Genomic DNA, 22,769 nt, shown 5'->3' with positions numbered 1-22,769 from the left:
AGTTGATACTTGTTAACGGAAAATGTTATCGATATTACTCAAATGTTAGTGGAAATAAAAAAAAACAACAAAAAATTAAGATTATATCCTCCAACTTTGGTTTTGTTTACTTTGGGACTGTGGAGTTCAAGTGCACATGCGCAAGTGCATGCAAGGATTTACGTTGGCGCCTGGTAAATAGTACCGGGGACCCCAGAGCTGGTGCAGTGAGGGAATGCTGCTACCATGAAAGGTACACAGCCACAGGGAGCAAACTCTTTAAAATTTTTATTCATTACTAGCTGGCCTGGCGAACATCGTACCGCCTAACAGTCGATTCTTTATTGAAGTGAAAACTTCTTTAGCGGCGCTGAGCACTTTTTGTATGGGTAAAAACTTTCAAACTTGCGTCAGGGTCACGTGATGCTGATCGAAAAAGCGTAAGATCGAGGAGAAGGGAGAGTAATTATTTTACATTTACATTATATAAAGGTTGAATTTAATGAATTAACATTAGGTGGTAAAAAAATGTTTAACATTAAGATTAAGATTGTCCGCATGTTATGTTACACAGATCTTCAATTGAGTTTAATTATTGAGGTATTATATTGTCATATTTGTGTACGATAGCGCAATAAATAAACATTGTATTCTACCTCATAAATGATAGTACTTTTATACTTATAATTAAACACAACGTTAATATTGAAGTTTTCACTTCTGTCGGCACTCCCGGAGTGCTATTTTTTTTTTTAAATACTTATTCTGCTATTCGGGACACCGGTCTTGCTAGTAAGATAAAAAAAAGAAAGTTACCTTCCCGGAACCCCTCCACTAACTATTGAACTTTATGTGGTATTAAAGTTCAAATTGCCTTTAAATATTATTACGAATATTTTGTATGGGAATATAGAAAAGTGTTGTATTTAGACGTTTTCACTCAATTTTTAAAATCTTTCTCTCTGTAAGAACCATCCTCGTACTTCAAGGAATATTATAAAAAAAGAATCAGACAAATCGGTCAAGCCGTTTTCATGTTATGTCGTGACAACGGAAAACGGGTTTCATTTTTATATATATAGATTATTACTATGTAGATTGTAGGTTAAGAATATTGGAAATATTTAATTGTATTTTTACTTTAAAATTTATTAAAAATAAAATTTTGCTGTGTTTGTTTAATAGTAATATTCATACTGATTCAATGAAGGTAGGGTAAAGAGTGTCTCTTGCGACGCCCCAGCACCGATATTCTCACTACAAGTTTTCCGTAACATTTCTGATTCGTAACGCTAATGTAAGCTATGAATTGCTGTATGAATTAATATCACAAAAACTATTACTATTTAAATGCAGCAAAAACATATAATACATATATCAATAATTGTACTGCCGAATAGAATATCATAGCAAAAACCTTTATATCTACTAGCTCGCTCTTCGGTAAACACCAACTCTGCCAAAATAAATATCATAGCATCTTTCGATTAATTAATATCTCTAAGCATGGATGTGTAGCCAACAAATATATTGACAAAACTATAGTTTAGTTAGTAACTATCCAAAGCAATGCATCATGATGAACATTGAAACATTGGTAATCGTTTTACATTTTTCCGTATCTTGTCGCTGAGAAAAATAATATCTTTACATAAATATATTACGATAAAAGTAAACATGGCAGTCACGAATCAATCATAAGATAAGTCTGCTAAGATAACTAGTAACTACTACACATTTGTTTAAATGAAATACCAAACAAGAATATTGTTGCTAGGTTGCTACGACAAATGCTCGCAGGTCAAAGATGGCTAGAAACAATAGCAAAGCTTGGACTGCTTGAAGAAGGCTTTTACACATATAACATATACGACTCTTTTTAAGGTAGTTTTTTAAATTAAGAATTATAGAAAAAGTGGTAAGGAATTTAATTTGATAGTTTTTATCTATCGCGTTCAAACGGATATACGTATATAGAAAGGCCGTTATGACATTGAAATACGAGAAAATTTAAATAAGATAGTAATTAAAAGATATTCCTATCGCAAACAGGAAAATAATTTGTAATGCCATATTTTAATTAGTTTTCATTTAGAAAGTACTTTACTAGATTGAAACGAACTACATTCTCATTGTTCCCGAAGTGAGGGGATAGTTTTGTTGGGTTTTTGGGGACACTCAATATTCCTCTTTAACATATTTTAATCTCGTAACTTTTATTCAATTTTCGCTTAAAGTTAAGAAGTTGAATTAGTGCTTCTTTATTTATATAAGATATGGCTATCTCTTTAAGTGTCCCGTATGTCAAAAACGTATTGGATTAGTCATTTGACATATTGGAGTCACACTTTGAGCTAAGTCTCAACTCGAAATCTTTAAAAAAACCCGTAACTTCATAAATTTTCAAAATTATATTTAAATTTACCAATGTTCGAATATATTAAATCTTATCTGTGGGCTATGATCAGTCACTGTCAAATAAAATAGAACATAGATAAGAGAACGAGAAAACCCAAGAAAAACAAAGTCCACCGAATGGAAAATTAACTGCTATGGCCTTATTTGGCTATTATAAAATTAGATTGTAGTTATAGATAAATAATTAAACCATTGGCGTGATCTAGATATGTAGGGTTTCTCTGGATATTGAACATGAAAAGTGTTCAGAGTTGTTCGGATGAATACCTGCAGCTGAGTTTCAGGTATAATACAAATTTCCACCTCGTCACGTCCATCGTTCCACAACTGAGCGTTATTTAAGGCAGTTTTTGTCGCGCGCCACTACTATGTGGAACCAGCTACTCACTAAAGTACCGAACCAATTCAACTTAGGGACTTTCAAGAAAAAAGCGTACGAAGTGTAGACAAAAATACTTGGTGAAATAAAAGAATGGGGATGAGTTTATTGCAAGTTTCTGTCTGTTCTATGTCCTTGATTTCAGAACTGGCGACGCAGTGTGTCAGGCATAGAAAGCTGACCTACTTGCCAAGAAAAACAAATGAACACGGAACAACAGATACAGAAATCTGAGTTCCAGACCTAAAAGATTGCAGCGCCACTATTTTATTTTTTCAGTAGGTATCTTAAGAACTGAACTGGTAACACAATGCTTACTTGTTATAATAAGTTCACTACACACATACAGTACAGGAAAAAACACTTATTTATTTTACCTAATAAATATAATATAAGGGGTGACTAACCGAACATTTGGTTATTTACAACCAAATTCCCTGTAAAAAGGCTGTAAAAAATTATTACAGTAAAAATTTACAAATGTTATCCGCTAACCCACCATATTTGTATTACAACTTTTGTTTGTACTACAAATCAATGTTACAAATAACTTTTTCTAATTAGTAAGGGCACGTTACACCGTAACGGGCTCGTTCGAAGGTCACGCGCACAATGCGCTATATTTTATTTTATTGCTGCACGTGGGACTCATCTTGTATTATCGATGCTATGTACTCCAATCTATATATTCTTAATCTTAAAACAATAGGTTTTTGATATTTATAACCGATTATAACCGATTTTATTATATAATAGGGGGAGGGGACTAGGGGGGAAAACGAGCCTAAGGGACGCCCAAAAAGGGCAGTCATCGCAGCCCATGGACACCGATTTTTAGTGGGTGCGTTGCCGGCCTTTGAGGGAGAAGTACACTCTAACTTTGAATAGTTGGAGGTCGTATCTCTCAGGGAAGACCCCCACCGGGAGTCGATCCCATAGTTCGCTAGTTCGCAAAAGAAACTGCCTTGTAAAACGGACTATATAAGACTTCCAGATATCACAAGAGCTGTTTTTGTGTTTTCCAGTTTTTTCGTTACATAACCTTGCTTTAATGCGTTAAAATTATCTTTTGGATTACATTTAGCCATAATTCTGCGCAAACGCAAATAATACTGTTTGTCTCTTTTAGTAATTCGGTGATTATCTTTATTTAAATTTGTATTAACTTAAAACACTGGAATGTTACCCAGTAAAATGGATAGGATAAATGACTCACGCAAAACGAAACGGTATCAAATTTTAAGATTGATTCATGGAATGGCAACAATACTAGTACTAAGAAATCACATGTGCATCTTGCAAGAGTATAATTTGAAGCTAATTAAAAAACTTGACTTGTAATAAACATCAATTATTTTAATGTACAAATGTACTTTGCGATTAAAGGGAAACTTGCATAACCATACAATAGAGTCGATTTACGAGTACATACATGTCTTTATACAGAACTTTGGCCACGACTGAATCAGATGCGGACTATTAGAGAGCATCCAGGAGATTAATATTTAGCTGTCGCTAGAATGAACCCGTGGTTTGCTCTTTAGGAAAGATTGAAGGGAGTTCCACTCCACTGTTTTCATAAGAAACGACGATCCAAATCGAGTAGCGCGGCACTTGGGGATGTCAACAAGGTATGGGCGAAACAGCGCGCTCGAAATAAAGCTAAACCTGAATCGAATGCTGTTAAAATATTAAGACGACAAAAAAACAGTTAAAATCTACCCTCTCTCTCTCTCTCTTTAGTGGCGTTCTTTATTACTGAAGTTCGTGTTGGTGTTGCATATCTCCCTCCATTCCCCCTTGACCCCGGCAAGCCTCCGCGCCTGTGTACTAAGGCCTGTAAGCTACTTAACTTGGTCTGTCTGGGAATGGACTTCGAGGTCTGGTGCCTTCCACTCTACTTTCCAAAGAAGCTCAGGATCCTGTGGTAATACACTGACGAAGTATTGACAAAATTGTCCTTTTCTCTGTCCAGGGAACCCCCCGCATCCGAATCTAATCTAAGCCATCTATCCATCTCCTTTTGTACGTTCGCTGATGATGCTCAGAAATATTCAATTGCAACGAAATTTACTCCAAGATCTGTAGCCTACCTATATCTTGAACTTAATATCATCAAACGCATGAGCGTACTTTGAACTCATTGAATAATGTTCCAGTTGATAAATTAAATCAAAATAATAATTCCGGTAAGAAGGAAGGTAGGATTCCGAAGATTAATTCCGGTAATTGTTTTTATAGTTTTATCAACCGGTTATTACCGTTACTTAAAGCCTTAATACTAAGTATTTAAATGACATATCCGTTGACATTATAAAATCATAACTGGCTAATGTCTGCTAATTTAATACAAACAGGCTGTCACTAACGAAGCGAATATATGTTTAGATAACTTGAAGGTTTGAGAGCTTGCCGCTATCGGAGAACTGTTTTAGTTTAAGAAATTTCTCGTTAAGACAATTTTGGGAAGTATATATTTTAATAGCCATATCAAAATATAATTGGTACTTCATACACCAACGATATCAATAAATAATAGGATAGTGAGGTCCTGAATACTATGTTTTAGAAACATATAGCTTCTTTGGATCTATCTGCGCATCATCTTTTGCCAAAATGCGGTCTGTTAGGTAAGTTAAAAAACTGTTATTATAATAGAGATTTAATCACTTTATTACGTTAAAATAAATAAAAATAAGTCAGATTGCTGTATCTGTTTCATGATCATTTGTCCTATAGGCAAGTAGGTGGTCAGCTTCCTGTGCCTAACATACGCCCTGGACTTTTTGAGTAGTCTAAAGCCGGTTTCCTCACGATGTTTTCCTTCACCGTTCATTAAATGTTAAATGCGCACATAGACAGAAACTCCATTGGTGCACGGCCAGGGATGGAACCTACGATCTCAGCGATTAGAGTCGCATGCAGAAGCCAAAAAAATATTTTATAGTTTCTATTATGTCCTTTGACCCGTGACCACATCGTTGGGTTACATTTATGACTATGTTAGACATATGTTGTTTGAGTTATCAAGTTCTATAGCCTCTTTCTAGAACTTATTCTAATATCTCATAATAAAGGCAGCGTTCATAAATAACATTTTCGTTTGACCAGTTTTTTCCTTACTTGACAAATCCAAATATCAAGAAAAATCCTTTTGATTTTTAGAGTTAATTTATAAATTTGTCTAATAGGCTATAAAGATTGTGTCTATAGGCCTATGACGCAAATAACGTGGCTTCTACTTGTAAAAGGATATTCAAAATCGGTTCAATAGATCCAGAAATTATCCCCCTACAACCTCACAAACTTAAATCTTTATAAAATTGATGATACAAAAATACTCGAAGAAGCAAGACAAGCCGTAGACAAATACTAAACACAGAAGCAAGTTCAAAGCGTAGTGTTCGCAAACAAGTTTTTACATAATAAATAATTGTTGCAAATGAGGTCGTGACGACCTTACTTTTTACTTTTCAGTTGATTTTCTATAGTCAAGGAGAGTAAACCTTAGTCTATTAAGACATCCCATTGTTCGGTATTAAGGAAGAGCTACTGGTGCAAAACAATTGTACTTGAAAATATTGTTTAGAATTATTGAAACTGACACAAGTAGTTTTTTGGACATTTGGGTCAATCGGGATTAGTAAAATCGAAGTTCTATGTTCTGGCTCTGTCTTAATACTTGGAGATCAAGAAACGTTCAGCCATCTACGGCTTTCAGGGTTGCCACGAGCTACCGTAAGTATATATGTAAAATAACAGGTTATTATTTCAGTATGCATTTCATTCGCGGCCCTCCAATTCAGTTAAGAAAACTTAACATTCCATACATTTTTGACAGATACGAGTCATACTTAGAAATATCATAATTGAGCACGTTTATATATACGTTACAAGCTTATTAAATTAGTTTACTTCAAACACATGTTTTGGCATTTGGCAAATAATAACCGTACATAGATACCACAAAAAATTATTACCATTTTTTATATACATACATAGTGTAATTGAAAGATGTAAACACGTCATGACTGAGATAACTTATCTTATCCGCGTGTAATTAGAAACAGCGACTTTTAAATTACTTTAACATATACAAAAACATATATTATGTAATTACTAACATACAAGATTTTAATTTAAAATGAAAGTTTGTTAATAATTTTTACATACAAAGAACAGAATTTCCTATAACGTTGTTTTAAAATAAATATGAATTATCAATTTCTATACATATGTCTACTGTAAATTTAAATTAGTAGTTAAAAAATGTATATTGTAGAACAAAAATACCTTGAAACATTATTAAATATGAAAACATGGTGTAATTAATGTTTAGATAATACTTGGTTGGTTCTTTTAAACATTAAATTTTCCGCATACTTTTTTGCCCTTATATTATAGTTCATATAAATTTGTTTTCTAAAGGAGGTTATAGCGTCTTAACATTATCAGAATCAACCTGTTAGATATTTCGTATTTCATGTAATTTAATAATTTAAATTTGGAACGCGCTACATACCAATTACAAAATGTAGCTTCTCAGATTGGAGATTTGAATTTCGAATAGCGACGTCTACGAACGTCTACGACAGTAGAGTGGGGTTAATAAATATAAAGTACGATATAACCTATATCCAGCGATCTTATAATGGATAATCCATGTACCTTTCATAATAACCATATTTTCCTGCTTTTAAAAACCCTGAAACCATTTAAATCAATGTTACAGGTATGTACAATACCTTCGTCCTAATACAATTTGTGTTGGTGTGTAAATTAATTCACAAACGTGACAAAGTGGACGCCGGCTCATGCGTAACTAATTTTTCATTAATGCTGAGTTGTTATGAAATATTGATCAGTACTTTGCAATGTCCAATTATCGACTACGTTTGCAATACTTTAAAAAAAGCGATTTTGTTATATGTCACAGGAGCATTTTTTTTTAATGGCTCTGGCACAGTTTGTGCATTAGCCAGCGTCAAGTATGAGATTTTTATCATTCGTGCTTTTTGCCTTAGAAATTTGATCATGTCCTCCATGTACGGTTTTGGCAATCGCCCGGTACCGCACAACCCTCCCAAAGGCCGAGAACAAATTTAAATTAAATTAAAACTTGCCCTCGAACCGGGAATCGAACCCGGTACCCCTCACCTAGCTGCCACTTCACAGGAGCTTTAAATTGTAACATACAAAATCTATATTTTATATATTCCGTATGATATTTGAAAAAGATTTTTTTAGAACAGGGAGAAAACTGGTGTTAGGATGTTAGGTGATAGGTTACTGCCGCCCATGGACTCGATGAGGGCTTGCGAGTGCTTTTAAGAATTGATACGCTCTTTCCTGGAAGGACCCTAAGTCAAATTGATTCGGATATACTTCAGTGGGCCGCTACTTCCACATAGTGGGCGTGCGCAGCTAATAACTTTCATTTTCTAATAGTTCCCTTATCCACTATGTCGATGATGAAATAAAAATATATGCACAAAAACCGAATATTTAGAATGGAAGTGGAAAGCTATAGGATATATATAATACAATGTTTATAATACCATGGACCCTATTTGATTGCGAATATTAGAAATGGTCACACCATGGTCATCGAAGTATAACTCTTGCGCAATATTGATTGGGCACGTTGCTATTCCAAGGTCAAACGAATTAATGCCGATCGAAATATCGAGAAAGTACGATTGAGGATAAGTGACAATTATATTAGAAATTCCCTCTTATATAAATCAGGTAACATCGCTCTTGAAAATAGAATTCGTGATCTACAATCTCTTGTATGCAAGTGACAATTAAATGTCAATAACAAGGAATATCATGAAAAATGTTGCAACTCTCGCATATAATACATTAGCTTATATAGAACTCATACAGATAACATAAATTGTACATAACAAAACACAATTTTACTAAAAATATGGCCAAAAATTTAATTACCGGTACAATTAATATACAGTGTACATTCTTTATAACGATTTATATCACGTTATAGAGAGGTTTCGTTATGGGGAAGAATTAATGTTTGGGTATTGAGTTAAACCATACATTTTACTCATTTTTACGTCATAGAGAGTTTTTCGTCATAAAAGTTTACACTGTATATTAACTTTGCCGTGACATACACTAATAATGCTTCCTATCTCATTTTCTCCCGCGTCGAATCTTATGAATTTATGTGTCTGTCTCTTTTTACTGTCGCTTTTTCGTTTCATCGACTTTCAAATCACAACGCGCTAAAGAAGTTTTCACTTCAAAATCAAAAAGATTTAAACATTTACAAGGAAATTCAATAAAATACTAAATACATAAAACTTAGTTAATTATTTCGTAAAGTTTAAAATTAAGTAAAATAGTAATAAACCATTGACTCGGTAGTCGGTAATACACTTACTAGTTCTTGTCAGTATTTTTTTACAAAAACTCTACCTACGTGTGAGATACGCTTCATACTGTTTTAAAAACTAATTTAACGTAAATAAATTGTCAACAAAAACAAAAGTGACATTTAATTTAAGAATAATGACGTCTTACGTCTTCATAAAGATTAATTGTCTATTCTTTTTCATAAATAAGTTCCTTTGTATTTTTTAATTTAAGGTGTCGTTTTGCTTAATTACGTGATAATTATTTAGTATAATTTAGGATTTAAAGATACATATAATAATGAGTCTAGTAGACTAAAATTGGGATAGCCGATGGCGACGTGTACGGTGTATCTCGTTCGTATATTTTATTAAGTTTCTCATGTATATAAAAATACATTTATTTGTAATGTAAAATAAAGTTCTTTAAACATTGTTTAGACATATAATTCTGGATAGCTATTTAACTTATTGTTCCTAAAGTGCCTTTGATTAAGTCATTTTTATTATCCTATATAATATTTTTATTCTTAATAATAAAATAAATCAGTGGCGCTAATACATTTTTAGGTCTGGGCCTCAGATTTCTGTATGTTCCATAACCATTTGTCAATCTAATAGGGAAGTAGGTGAGCTACCTATGCCTGACACACGGTGTAGACTGTTTGCGACTAAGGAAAGCTGGTTTTCTCACGATGTCCTCTTTCACCGTTCAATCGATTGATAACTGCACACATAGAAAGAAAGTTCATTCGTGCACGGGGATCGAACCTACGACCTCTGTGATGAGAGTCGCATGCTGGAGCCACTAGGCCAACTGCTCGTTACTCTTCTTAGCAAGCGAAACACTTATTTTAAATTCTTTGAATTAAAGCAAAATCCAGCAAAAAGCCAAGTATACCATAAGCTGAGTTTGAATAATGCTAAATTATTTGCATTTATTAAATATCTTTTTAAATTATTATTTTTTATCGTGTGCCGCTTTTTAATCGAGCCGAAGCTTAACTTATTAAAGCCAACTTAAATTTAAAATTGAATAAGGTATTAGTTCTCTTAAATAAAAATTCTCTGCACTAGATACGATTAAAAAGCCAAGTGTTTTGTTATTAAAAAACAATAGACCCAGTTCAATGCTGGCTCGAGTTTCAGTGGCCCGGTTTCTTTATAAGGTGAAGGTTCGATGATATAAATTATTTTGACCCGTACGAGGTTATAGTAATCAACTTTCAAATCTTTACTATGAATAAACATTCAATATTCATTAAATAAATATCACAAATTAAAAAGTTACGAGAGATAATATAAAAGATTTCAATGAAGTTCGGTTCAAAGATACTTTATTTCTCAAAGAATTTTTGATTACATAGTTAAGACGGATAGCGTACAGGCAGGAAGTTCTTTTATACTCATACAGATATATCATCTTGTGCGGTCATAACTTTTGTTTTTCATCGTAACAGTTTATAGACCCACAATACCAATGAATTAGTCAACCAGATGACGTTTGATACATTCCTTGAGAAGATTAAAGAACTAGATTAAACTTATCTCAATAAAAGATATCTTAAGTCGCAAAAATCTACAAGGCCGAATGAATCGTTTATGATTTAATGATGTGTAAAATTTATCATAAAACGTATAAAAAATACTTAACTTAGATGAATTTGACTTTGGAAATACTGTTAATCAATTAAACGCTAATTATGTATTTCAATTAAAAATTAACTTATTCACAAATATAATCAAAATATTGCCAGTATTATTTAAGTAAATTTATAGAACTAGCATCTAGTAGCATTAATTTATGAGCAGTTCGATCCTCGGCTGTGCACCAAAGGAATTTCTTTTTACGTGCGCATCTAACATTGGCTCAAATAGTGAAGACATCGTGAGGAAACCGGCGTGCCTTATACCCAAAAAGTCGATGGCGTATGTCAGGCACAGGAAGCTGATCACCTAATTGCCTATTAGATTGAATAATAATCATGAAACAGATAAACAAATGTGAGGTAGACCTGAAAAGGATTTATGTATTATTTTAAAAATAATTTTGCCTCACAGTTAAAACAAAATAACCACGCGTGAGTTAACGGGTTAGACCTATGCTAATATTGCTAATAAACTGAGAACTAGGTTTGCGACTTTAAACACATAAACCTTAATACATAATTAATAAAAATGCATTCGCACCTAGGGTTCACAAAAACTTGCATAGAACTTGTTTTTCGTACGAACAAATTCATAAATTAAATCTTATTTCTTTGACTAAATCTTTTTATTATATGCACTTTTATGTGTTTCTTATTTATACATGCTTAATAAGTCTTATTTACTATTTAACTAAGACATTCCTTGTAAAAACTGTAATAAATTTAATTTTTAAAAATACAATTGAGTCATAACTCGACCGCATCCTTTTGGAAGAAATAAATGTAGAAATATTTTAAATTGGCGATCGGGACAGTACCTAGTTCTCAGAGCTGGTGGTGTTCTCGTATAGCGAGAAAATGGTGTCAAAAGGGACCAAATATGTTGTAGTTATTAGGAAAAAAATATTATATATACAGCTTTGTTCTCTCATAATAAGAATAACTTAATGTGCTAAACAATTATATGCAGCGATAAGTATCGTGGCGAACAAGTGTATTATCATTATAATTTCGTGTACCACACCGACCACACGTGTCCTGCATAGTGCGGTTCACCCTGACATAATTCTTAAGAGGAAAAAGAAAATCTTAAAACATGCTTAGTTTTCGTATTAATAAAAGTTGTTTATGACTACTTCTACCCAACAATAACTATTATGTTGATACAAATAAGTTTTAATGAAATAATATTTAGACATTCTGATGTTTTTTTCTGTAGAACATTTTGTTTCAATAATGATTGTTCCTTACAATTATAAACCAAAAACCTTGCTATACAAGAGTGGCAGGGAATTTCTTGATAGTTTTTCTCGTCCGAATCTTAAGATTTTTTTAATATTGTCGTTCTTATTGTACATATATAAATAAATTTTGATTTAATAATAATAATAATAATCTTTATTCATTTCTCACAAAAACTTAGTACATAAACAAGTGACAGTTATATAAATAAATAATTGTCTTACTTTTGTTTAGGGATAATGCTAGTTTGTGTGAGACTGATGCCTGCTAAAGGTAAGAGTACCCGTGTTACAGGTCATCAGGCCTCCACCACTTCGGATCGACAGAAGGTCTATATAAATAGTAGAGAAAAATCTAGTGAGAATAAACAATCATTATTGCAATACTTATAGGAATACACATATAAGGAAACCACATGAGGTATGTGTGTATGCGTAAATTGTGTGTATGTGTGTGTGTGTGTGTCTGTGTATGTTTTATTACTTGATTTGTATGTTTGAATTTGTTTCCCGATTTTTGGCAATATTGTTTTTTATTACGATATAATATTGACTATGTATGTCGTCTTACACGTTTCGTAACTTTTCAATCTATTTCGTAAATCATTTAATTAATAAAAAACTTAGTTACGCATACCACTTATGTGAGACCTATTAATATATTTATTGAACGCAATAATCAATAAATATATTTCGTAATAACTCGCTACAGTCAATAAATTTGCTAATTTATTTGCAGCTATCTTTTTATACGATTACAGTTCTTTGAACTATTATAAATGTTTTTCTGTGTTTTTTTTAAATAAATTGTCACTGCACAAAGACACAATTTAACATTCTGATCTTGCCAAACTTAAGACTGATATGACATTTAAAAACCTAATTTTCTAAATAGGATTTTTAACATAAGAAAATATCCTATACCACTGCTTACATTCTATATTAAGGCAGGCAAACAAAGAAAGTTCGTCTGTCTACTGCATGGTCACCACTGACAAAGGCTTTGGCTATATCAAGGGCCAAAACTTTGCGTAAAGCCTCAAACGTATTGGGTAAAAACATGATCATTAAACCTTCATGATACGTCTTTCACTCCTTAGAAGTCGCGAGAATATAAAACTTTGCTTGAACTGTTACAAATGCTAATAAAAACTTTCCATACTTTCAAAAAAGTACGATCTCTTTCCATCACAGCGTAGACACAATTTGAAGGAAAGAGACGAGAGAGTACTTGTTTTATATTGCTATAGATTCCAAAAGAATTGGACTCATTTTCGTCTGGTGTTATTCAATGATTTTCATATAACGACGACTATAGGTACTAGTAAAGACAAAGAGAGGACAACCACAAATCTATGACCTTTTATAGCAGCACTATTGAGGATCCACATTCAGGGGTTTTACAACTCATTTCCTTCCCAATTACTATGATTCACAATTTATCTGCAATGACGCGGTTGCGATAACTCGCTTGTTATTGTTACGGTTTAAAACGCTTAGTCGACTGATGAAATGTGTAATTACTTTCGGTTTTGAGTGATGCTAAACAGGCTGTTTTATTCTGTTTTCTATTTCTATTTAATTATTTTATAAGGGTAGGGTTTCCTAGGTAATAAAGGTTATAAAATATTTAGAAACGATTTAAGTTAAATACATATAATAATAATTATGTATTTGGTGATGTGTTTTATTTTATATGTTTATTATGTGTACTATTCAAACTAAAACTCAAACTATCTTTATTCAAGTAGGTATCCAAGTACACTTTTGAATCGTCAAGTTAAATTAATCGTAAATTTACATTTACTACCAGTTCGCAAGTCAAGGGCGTAGAGCGGGTAAGAAGAACTGGCAAGAAACTTTCTGCCACTCTTTTTAATCGCCAAGTATTGTCATACAAATTGTTTGTATTATGTATTTGAGCAGTGTTGGCCTCGGGGCTTCAGCGTGCGACTCTCATCCCTGAGATCGTAGGTTCGATCCCCGGCTGATCACCAAAGGATTCTCTTTCTATGTGCGCATTTAACATTCGCTCGAACGGTGAAGGAAAATATTAAATTCACAAATGATCAAACAGATACAGAAATCAGAGGCCCCGACCTAAAAAAAGAAAGGTTGTAGCGCCACTGATTTATTTATTTTATTATGTATTTATGTTAAGATCATGTTAGGATATATTCTAAAACAATTAGATTAAAATATACATTTCTATTGACAAACTTGACTTGGAAGCAACAGAAGAAACCACTATGTTGATGATAAACTCGCACCATCCCTATGTGGAACCCACTAAAGTATTTCCGAACCAATTCGACTAAGGGGCCTTCAAGGCACACTTGCGAGCTTTCTGGATGGAGTGTCCGTTTATCCCTGTTCATTAAAAAAACTCACTGAATCTAGGATCCTTCTATCGTTAATTTATTGTAATGATAATATGATAGCGAAAAGACTAAGACCTCTTCGTGTTACATAATCGTTTTTGCCGCCATTTTATAATGCGTAATGGGTATGCACCTGACTAGTATCAGTGAAGGTTGCATGGTACACCACTTTGGGTACTAGTTACCAACGTTTATTCGTTCTGGAACCAGTTCGTTACACATATGTGCTCTCAAGGTGACACATTACGCATTGCGCCGTTTGACACTTGCTCTCTATTCGCAAAGTAAAAGGATGATATGTAAACAAGTTTTGTGTTCTTGAGTTTATGATAGGGGGCATAGAGGCACCTGTAGCGCCCATGGTCATTAGCATGAAAAATCGCTTTGGAAATTTCCAAAGGATTACAGCACGGTACATTACTTCAAGTGCATTGTAAAATATACCTTAAGTTGTAATAATAAAGATGCTAACGCAATACCAAGAATGAAATGTCGTAACTTTATTTATGCTCTCAAAATCACACATTTTAAAAATGAGGACAATCGGATACTTATGAATATATGTTATATAAAGGATATACAACTGTGTGAAAATTTTGCGGGGGTGAATAAGCTCCAAAAATTGCGTGACGTAATACTTGAACGCTCCCATGGTGCAGATGTGTCCTACAAGAGCGGAGTACGTATCACGAAATTAGGAGCTGGACTAAAGGACTACGTACTAACATTGAGCTATCATAGACCTTATCTTGTTCAAAATACGGTCAGAAAAATAACTATATTAACACGTCATGTTAATCCCGTGTGTAAATTTTTTTCATAATGTACTGTAACATAAATATTTTATTTAAAATGTATGTATACTTGTAATGATATTTTTTGTGTAACCATTGAGTAAAGACGTGGTAAGAAGTAAGATAACACTTATTTTTATCATTTATCTAAAGCCCTCTTTGACATAAGAAAATAAACCGACAGCCACTCTAGTTATGATTCAAAGAATCAACATTTATACCTAAAATGACATTTTGTTTTTAGTTTTTTAGTTTTCGTTGGACTTCTTGCCTTGGAATAATTTCTCTGCTTATTAAGGTCCTAGTGTATTTATATACATATTAATAATGACTTATACACACATACTACATTACGCAGAAGTGGCAATGGGCGGGGCATATAGCAAGATACACAGATCAAAGGTGGACATTAAAGACTACTGTATGGAAAGGACCAAGAGGAAGAAGAAGAGGCCGCCCAAAAAAAGGTGGATAGAAGAAATAGAAGCAGTAGCAGGAAAATAATGGAGAAAGAGAGCAATAGACAGTCAGTTGGAAAAAGCTGGAGGAGGCCTTACCCGTGAAGGGGTTCCGATCGACGGTACTGAATGTAGCTAGGATATAGGATAGCAAGCATAAGAAAAAAATAATAAAATTAGCTATATATTATAATTTGTTTATTGGAAATAAAACTGGCTTTATTATTATTATTATACACTATACGTAACACGCATCCATATATGTTATTTGATAACAGTTTTTGAATATCTCTGAATGAGTATAATCGCGATGTGTACTTGACTTTGCAGGAACTTGTCTTACAATTTAAGCCTAACCAACAATCATTTAATTAATGTTCAGGAAAAACTGTCAAATTGTGATTAACGTTACGAGTGAGCAGACGCGGGTCACGGACAAATTTACGCACGAATAGAAAAAATGGCTAGTGTCAATCTGTCAAACCTTGGACAATATCTAGCAATAACCTTTATTCATAAAAAACTCAGATAACAAATTATATGGCCAGTTCAAGCAAGGAAGATTTCGAATTTATTTTGTAATTTAAATCTAAAATACAATTAGTCTGAAATAAAACATTATTATTAACTGGATTCAGCAACAGTTAAATAACAAATTAGACAAACCATATTTAATATAAATATATTTAATTACATAGAGACCAAAACAATATATTATTCTCAATTTATGTCCCTACCAACCAAACTTGCATTGTGGTGAAAACATTATTATTAATTGCAAAGGTCATTACCATTATTATTAATTGCAAAGTTAATATGATTAAAGACGCGTTTGACTGGAAACTATATATTTTATTTTTTACTAGCTGGCCTGGCGAACATCGTACCGCCTAATAGTCGATTTTTTTAAATACTTATTCTGCTATTCGGGACAACGGTCTAGCTAAAAGATAAAAAAAAGAAAGTTGATAATACAACAAATACATTAAGTCAAAAAATAAAAATTTCCCCTCCACTTACAATTGAACTTTATGCTATGGTTTTAAGTTCAAATTGCCTTTAAATATTATTACGAATATTTTGTATGGTAATATAGAAAAGTGTTGTTTTTAGACTTTTTCACTCAATTTTTTTAATTTTTCTCTAGGTATGAACCATTCTCGTACTTCAAGGAATATTATAAAAAAATAATCAGACAAATCGATCAAGCCGTTTTCATGTTATGTCGTGACAACGGAAAACGGGTTTCATTTTTATATATATAGATAAGGGTTTATTCAGAGTGTCAAAAACGTATTAAAATTGATGTACGGTACATACTCTGAATCTTTGGTAAGTCTTGAACTAGGATTGTGCTACGTGAGAGGAATAGGATCAAATCCTTATACTATACCTATTTTATATTTTAAAAATACAAAAACAAAGTGTTTGAAAAATAATAACAAGTATATTTGAATGTGACATTATCACCGATAACGAAATTGGATTTGCGAATTGTTACAAAAATATCTTCTTGTTAAGATAATGATTTTCCATTTAAAAGAAAAACATAAATGTACTGACCGACTGTCGCTAACCACAACTGCTTATATGTGTTAGCACTCGAAACGTTACGTTTATGACGTATTATTCGCGTTTATAAATTAAAGTTAACTAAAATAACTTCAAGTAATTAACGAGCGCGAGACAATAGACGTAATACACGTCAAAATACCAATGATAAACTAATTCACAACCCAATAGACTAGAAGGCCACACATAGTTTAATTATAATGAGTATTTGAGCGACAAATATTTAGGCTCATGAAATAACGTTTATTGTAAGGTTAATTTAGCTCGTTTAACTAATTGTTCGGAGGGCCTTATCTGGCGCCTTACTTTGATCAACTAAATCATCATCTCATACATCGCTCCCATAGTAATACAAGGGCCTAAAATGAGAATTTAATTAACATGCATAAAATGAACGGCTCCAGCTGTTAGTAGACTGTTTAGGCCCGGCGCCCATTATCGGCATCGGCAAGGAAAAGGATCCTTCGGCATCCTACATGCAAGCGCACACTATCGGCAATTACGCTTTGGCATGCTGCAACTTTCTTAGGGATGACGAAGCGTCCTTAAGGATGCCGCACCGTCCTGTAGCTTGCCGAAGCGTCTCAATATCTATTATATCTAATATTATCTCAAACTATCCCCCGAGTGTTGCCTCGGCGCCGGCGGCGTACCGAAGGTTGCCGAAGGATATCAAAGCATCCCGAAGCATTCTCAAGGTTGCCGATACACCAGCCTCAAGCATACCGAAGCCGTATTTTTGTTATTACGACCACATATCACGGAAATTTCTACTTTATTGCCATTATGTTATAGTATATTGCTATTTGCCACCTAAAATCCTCAGTCGTACCGATGCCGATAATGGGCGCCGGGCCTTAGACCAGCGCAGCGTTTCCAAACGTGGGGCCCACGCCCCCTAGGGGAAATTTGATTGCTAATGGGGGCTATTCGAAAATATATTAAAATTATTTGGAATTAGAATTTGATTTTTTTTATAATGTTTTAGTTTGTGTATCGTTAATAAGTTCCTAGTAATTTCTTCCTAAGAAGATAAAATATGATAGGTATTATTTATGTTTCTTCAATTTCCCGATATTATTTTTAATTAAAAGTTATTTATGTTTAATAGGGGGGGCATAATTTTAGTAAGGCTAAGGTTGCATGGCACAAAAGCGGTTGGGAAACACTGGTTTAGACGTTGCGCAATACGGGTTTGTTTTTAGAATTCTAAAGAACAATTCGTATTTGGTTCGATATATTATATAAAACGTAGTGTCTTGTATATACTGAGACTGCCAAAACTGCAGTTGTTATAAGGAATTATTCCTGAAGGATTCTCTATATTACAACAATTGTGTTTTAAATAAATTTGTTTAATCAATCGCAATTTATAGAAATAGTATTTTATAGAAGTAGTCTTTAAACTTTTCACAAAAATCTTCTTTTTCCAATTATGCTTTTGTATTACTGATGGCAAGGTGGTATAACCCACAGAATACTTAATGCATCATTCAGTGGTGAAAAACACTGTGCGTATCTCAGATCAACAACTGTTTTTAATAGGTATAGAAGGTACAGACCAATTGCCTTATCAAATGATGATGGCCCCGTGACCTGGATCCTCTCTTATAATACCAAAATTAAGTTGGGACCCATGAGAATATTCTATCGTCTGCTTACTATCAGACGTATAAACCTTCAAGACTTAATAAAATTGTATCATTTCACGATTATTTTGTATCATTCGTTCTTCGTATGATCTTGCCTCTTGAGTTAATTCACTGTCAAGATTAGAAACTGTTTGAAACTATTATCTAAAAATGATACTCATAAGATAATATTTTACTAGATAAAACCAGTCTTAAGGCAGATGTACTAGCTAATACCTTATATTAAATCAAAATTGAACTAAAATTTGTTTAAAAACTATCTAATTTACGATCTTTTATTCTTGGATATACTTTACTCAGAGAAAATGATACATAGACGTTTTTAAAACTACTTGTTTTTAAAGAAAAGATGGCAAACAGGCAGGAGGCTCACATGATGTTAAGTGATACCCCCCATGGGCACACCCAACGCCAGAGAGCTCGCGAGTCGCGAGTGCTTAGCCGTTAAGGAAGGAAGGAAGAGATAGGAGTAGTATTGGTGATCGTAATTAGACTTAAAATTTATGATTAAATCAATCATCAGGATCATATCTTTATAATAAACAATTTATTGTGTAAACGAAAAACTAGTTTTCACTTTATAAATATCAAGTTCCCTGTAAAGCTCTAAAGTTTTAGGTTTCGTTGCTCTATACGTGAATTATTATTATATAAATTATTTTCTATAGAACTGAGGGCTAACGGGCACGCTTCTGGATATGAACACTGCCCAGGTTCGCGTGTATTGCCAGCCTTTAAACAATCGTTATCTTTTTTCAGAACTAAGTCGTATTGGTTTGGAAAAACTTTGGGCAGATGGTTCCACATAGTACTACCTGAAAAAACGTTGGGAATGAACAGTCAATGAACTTAGTGATAATTAATATATTACACGTATTATTATTATAATGATTATTTTCGAAAAACAAATGCACGAGTAAATAGCTGTAAAAAATTGAATTTGGAATTCCTATCCAAAGAGATCTCTTTCCAAAAGTGGCCAGTACGACAAAAACACCAATTTCATATGTAAGGACCTAATTTTATTTTCTTAATTACGTATATCTAGACGATTTAATGATATCTTAGACCCGTATTCTTTGCAAATATGTTAAGGTTTTATATTTGAATAATCAAGTGACTCTATAAACGTATGCGGGTTGTCTCGTACCTGTCGCATCGAATTAAGTATGGTGTATTAATCTCAGTATAATTTATTAATATAAATAAATTTTAAGTGGCAAAAGGTAAGGTAAAGAGGCAGTGGAATTAAGTGCTAAACGCCCATGCACACCTTTTATTTTTTTCGATCAGTGGTACGCATAACAAAACAAATTAAAAAACGGTAGAGACACATCAAACGTAAAAGTTTTTCAAAGACACATTAACGTAATTGCTGCAAGGTGTAAATCTTTACATTACTTATTTGACAGCCGTTCTATATAACAATTTATAGCTATAAACGTAACATTACAAACATGTATCCCAAGCTCCTGATGTAGTGAGAACTGAATTTCAGGAGCCTGTAACCTCCCAGTGACATGTACCTACTGTGTAAAAATCTGTCAGCAGCACAAAAATTACACTAGCCAAATTGGATTTCGAATACACAGCGCCCTTACTACATAATTTGGCATGACTCTGAGGTTCCAAAACCTAGGACAGACACATCGCATATAACATCTCTCAGCCACCCTCTTAAATACGCACACACTCATTCACACACTGATACATTCACGTGTAATTAATGTCTAATACGACTTGTGATTACTGTTTTTAAATTGTTAAACCACGTGTACCTCGGAATAATTGTTATCTAGTTAACCACAACACAGGGGATTCCTCGTGTAGGGAGCGTTAGATGAATTTTGTCACAACAATATTTCTGTGTGGAATAAAGTTTTTATTATTACTTTTAAATACTTTTTTTAAATAAGTTACCAAAAAGACACCTAAGAGCAACAATACGCTGCACTGTGAAGAATCACATTCAGTTCCGACATTGTGTTGTTAAATGCATATTACTATAACAAGTCAAGGTCATTTTTCTCATTAACATAATCTACGTACATATCTAAACGCGTCGTTTTTTCCTTTGGAATATCTATGAAAATCTTCAATTTTCCTAGTATAAATAGACTACAAACTACAATAGCAGTGTTGGCTTAGTGACTTCAGCGTGCGACTCTCATGCGCAGTGGCGCTACAACTTTTTTAGGTCTGGGCCTCAGATTTCTGTACCTGTTTCATAATTTTTTCAATCTAATAGGCAAATAGGTTATCAGCCTCCTGTGCTTGACACACACGGTCGACTTTTTGGGTCTAAGGCAAGCCGCGATGTTTTACTTCACCGAATATTAAATGCGCACAAAGAAAGAAAGTACAAAGCGCATCCGGGGATCGAACCTACGACCTCAGGGATGAAAATCGCACGCTGAAGCCATTAGGCCAACATTACTGCTTATATACTTGCAAGCCGATGCAAAAGAACTTTGACACTACTCCCGACTTTTTGGATGGAATCGATGTAGTTCAATATCCGATGTCGCAATGAGATTGCGACAGATCAGTCAGACATACAGATAACATCTTGACAATATAGAACCCCAAAATAAAAATTTCAAAAATAAATATAATGTTTTCGTTTATTTAAACCATAAAAAATTGAAGCTAATTCATTTTCAAAACAGGTTTTTGGTCTTGATGTCATCATGAAAGTAAGTGAAATTTTTAATGTATAAATTAAGTGTTAATTAGAATTCGATAAGTGCTGAAATTTTAATACATAATTTAAGGCATCGTAACCGACTACAAAAAAGGATTATTAGTTTGACAAGTTTGTTATATTGGAATAAATCAATATTTGAGTAAGATATACTTAGGCTGTTCGTATGTAAGTTAACATATCTGCTTATAGATTTGCATCAAAATCTGTTCAATGGTTTTTGAGATATCCACGTATTTCTGAGTCATGTAATTTAATGTAACAGGTATAAGATTTAATTTTTCACTTACTTTATTACGTGTTAATTCTTGGCGAAATACATTTGTATAACATATAACAATTTACTATCAAAAATATATGACTTAACATTATAATTAATTTTTATTTAAATGTTCAATATGAAATGGCAAGTGAGATTTCTTAATCTACATCGCTAGGATACAAGACAGGAGTTGACTTTGACCCAGAACCTCAAGCGTTGCAATAAAACCAATGACAAACAACGCGTATGTTCTGTACACATATCAAGTTAATCAACGAATTAAATACACTCCCATTAAACATCTGGAGCTAGCTACTTTTCCAAACGTTTAATTAGTTACAAGCAATAATGAACTGTATGCATCAAACAATACAAGCGACACAATCAAACGCGCCACTTGGACACTTGACTTCTATTTATTGAAGTATTGATTGTTAAAGTAATTTGGTATCTATCAGTGATTTCCTTAAGGTTAGCTCACGTGTTAATGCTGTTATCGTTAGCAAGGCATCAAAATAAACAATGGGCGGGCGTGCCAAATTATACCATATAGAACGTTGAGCAATCCAACGAAACACAAACTAGCACACACAATTGATATTAAAATTGTCAACAGTTTACTAACAACGCGTTTAAATGGGCGCGTGGCCGCGACGACCACTCGCGCTGACGTTACGAATGACACTGACGGGTTAGCCTTCTGAATTTTGATACGCATGGAGCCGGCGCCTGCGCATGTCTATCAGGTATATAACAGGTAAATTGCTGCTGAAAATTGCTGGCAGTGATGCAACCGTCAACTGTTTTCCTTCCTACGCAACCTTTGAATGAATTATCGCGACAGGTTGAGACTGAAGTTAAACAGAGCTGCTTTGGTTGATCTCTTAGATAAAGTACGTGTTC

At 33.4% G+C, this 22,769-nt stretch overlaps 1 protein-coding gene across 3 annotated transcripts in view; it reads right to left on the bottom strand.

The window, feature by feature from the left end:
• Positions 1-22,769, bottom strand: part of LOC125059135 (transcription factor EB) — a 94,860-nt gene that overhangs the window by 36,437 nt on the left and 35,654 nt on the right. For 2 of the 3 annotated variants that reach the window (XM_047663368.1, XM_047663367.1), the window contains exon 1: positions 22,413-22,547. The exons of the other annotated variant lie outside the window; for it this stretch is intronic. The gene's annotated coding sequence lies outside the window, so the exon portion shown is untranslated. Of the gene's footprint in view, positions 1-22,412; positions 22,548-22,769 lie in introns of those variants that run through there. 3 annotated transcript variants of the gene reach the window in all.

Source organism: Pieris napi, chromosome 19 (assembly GCF_905475465.1).
Source record: "Pieris napi chromosome 19, ilPieNapi1.2, whole genome shotgun sequence".
Lineage (NCBI taxonomy): Eukaryota > Metazoa > Arthropoda > Insecta > Lepidoptera > Pieridae > Pieris > Pieris napi.
This window is presented reverse-complemented; position numbering and strand designations above follow the sequence as displayed.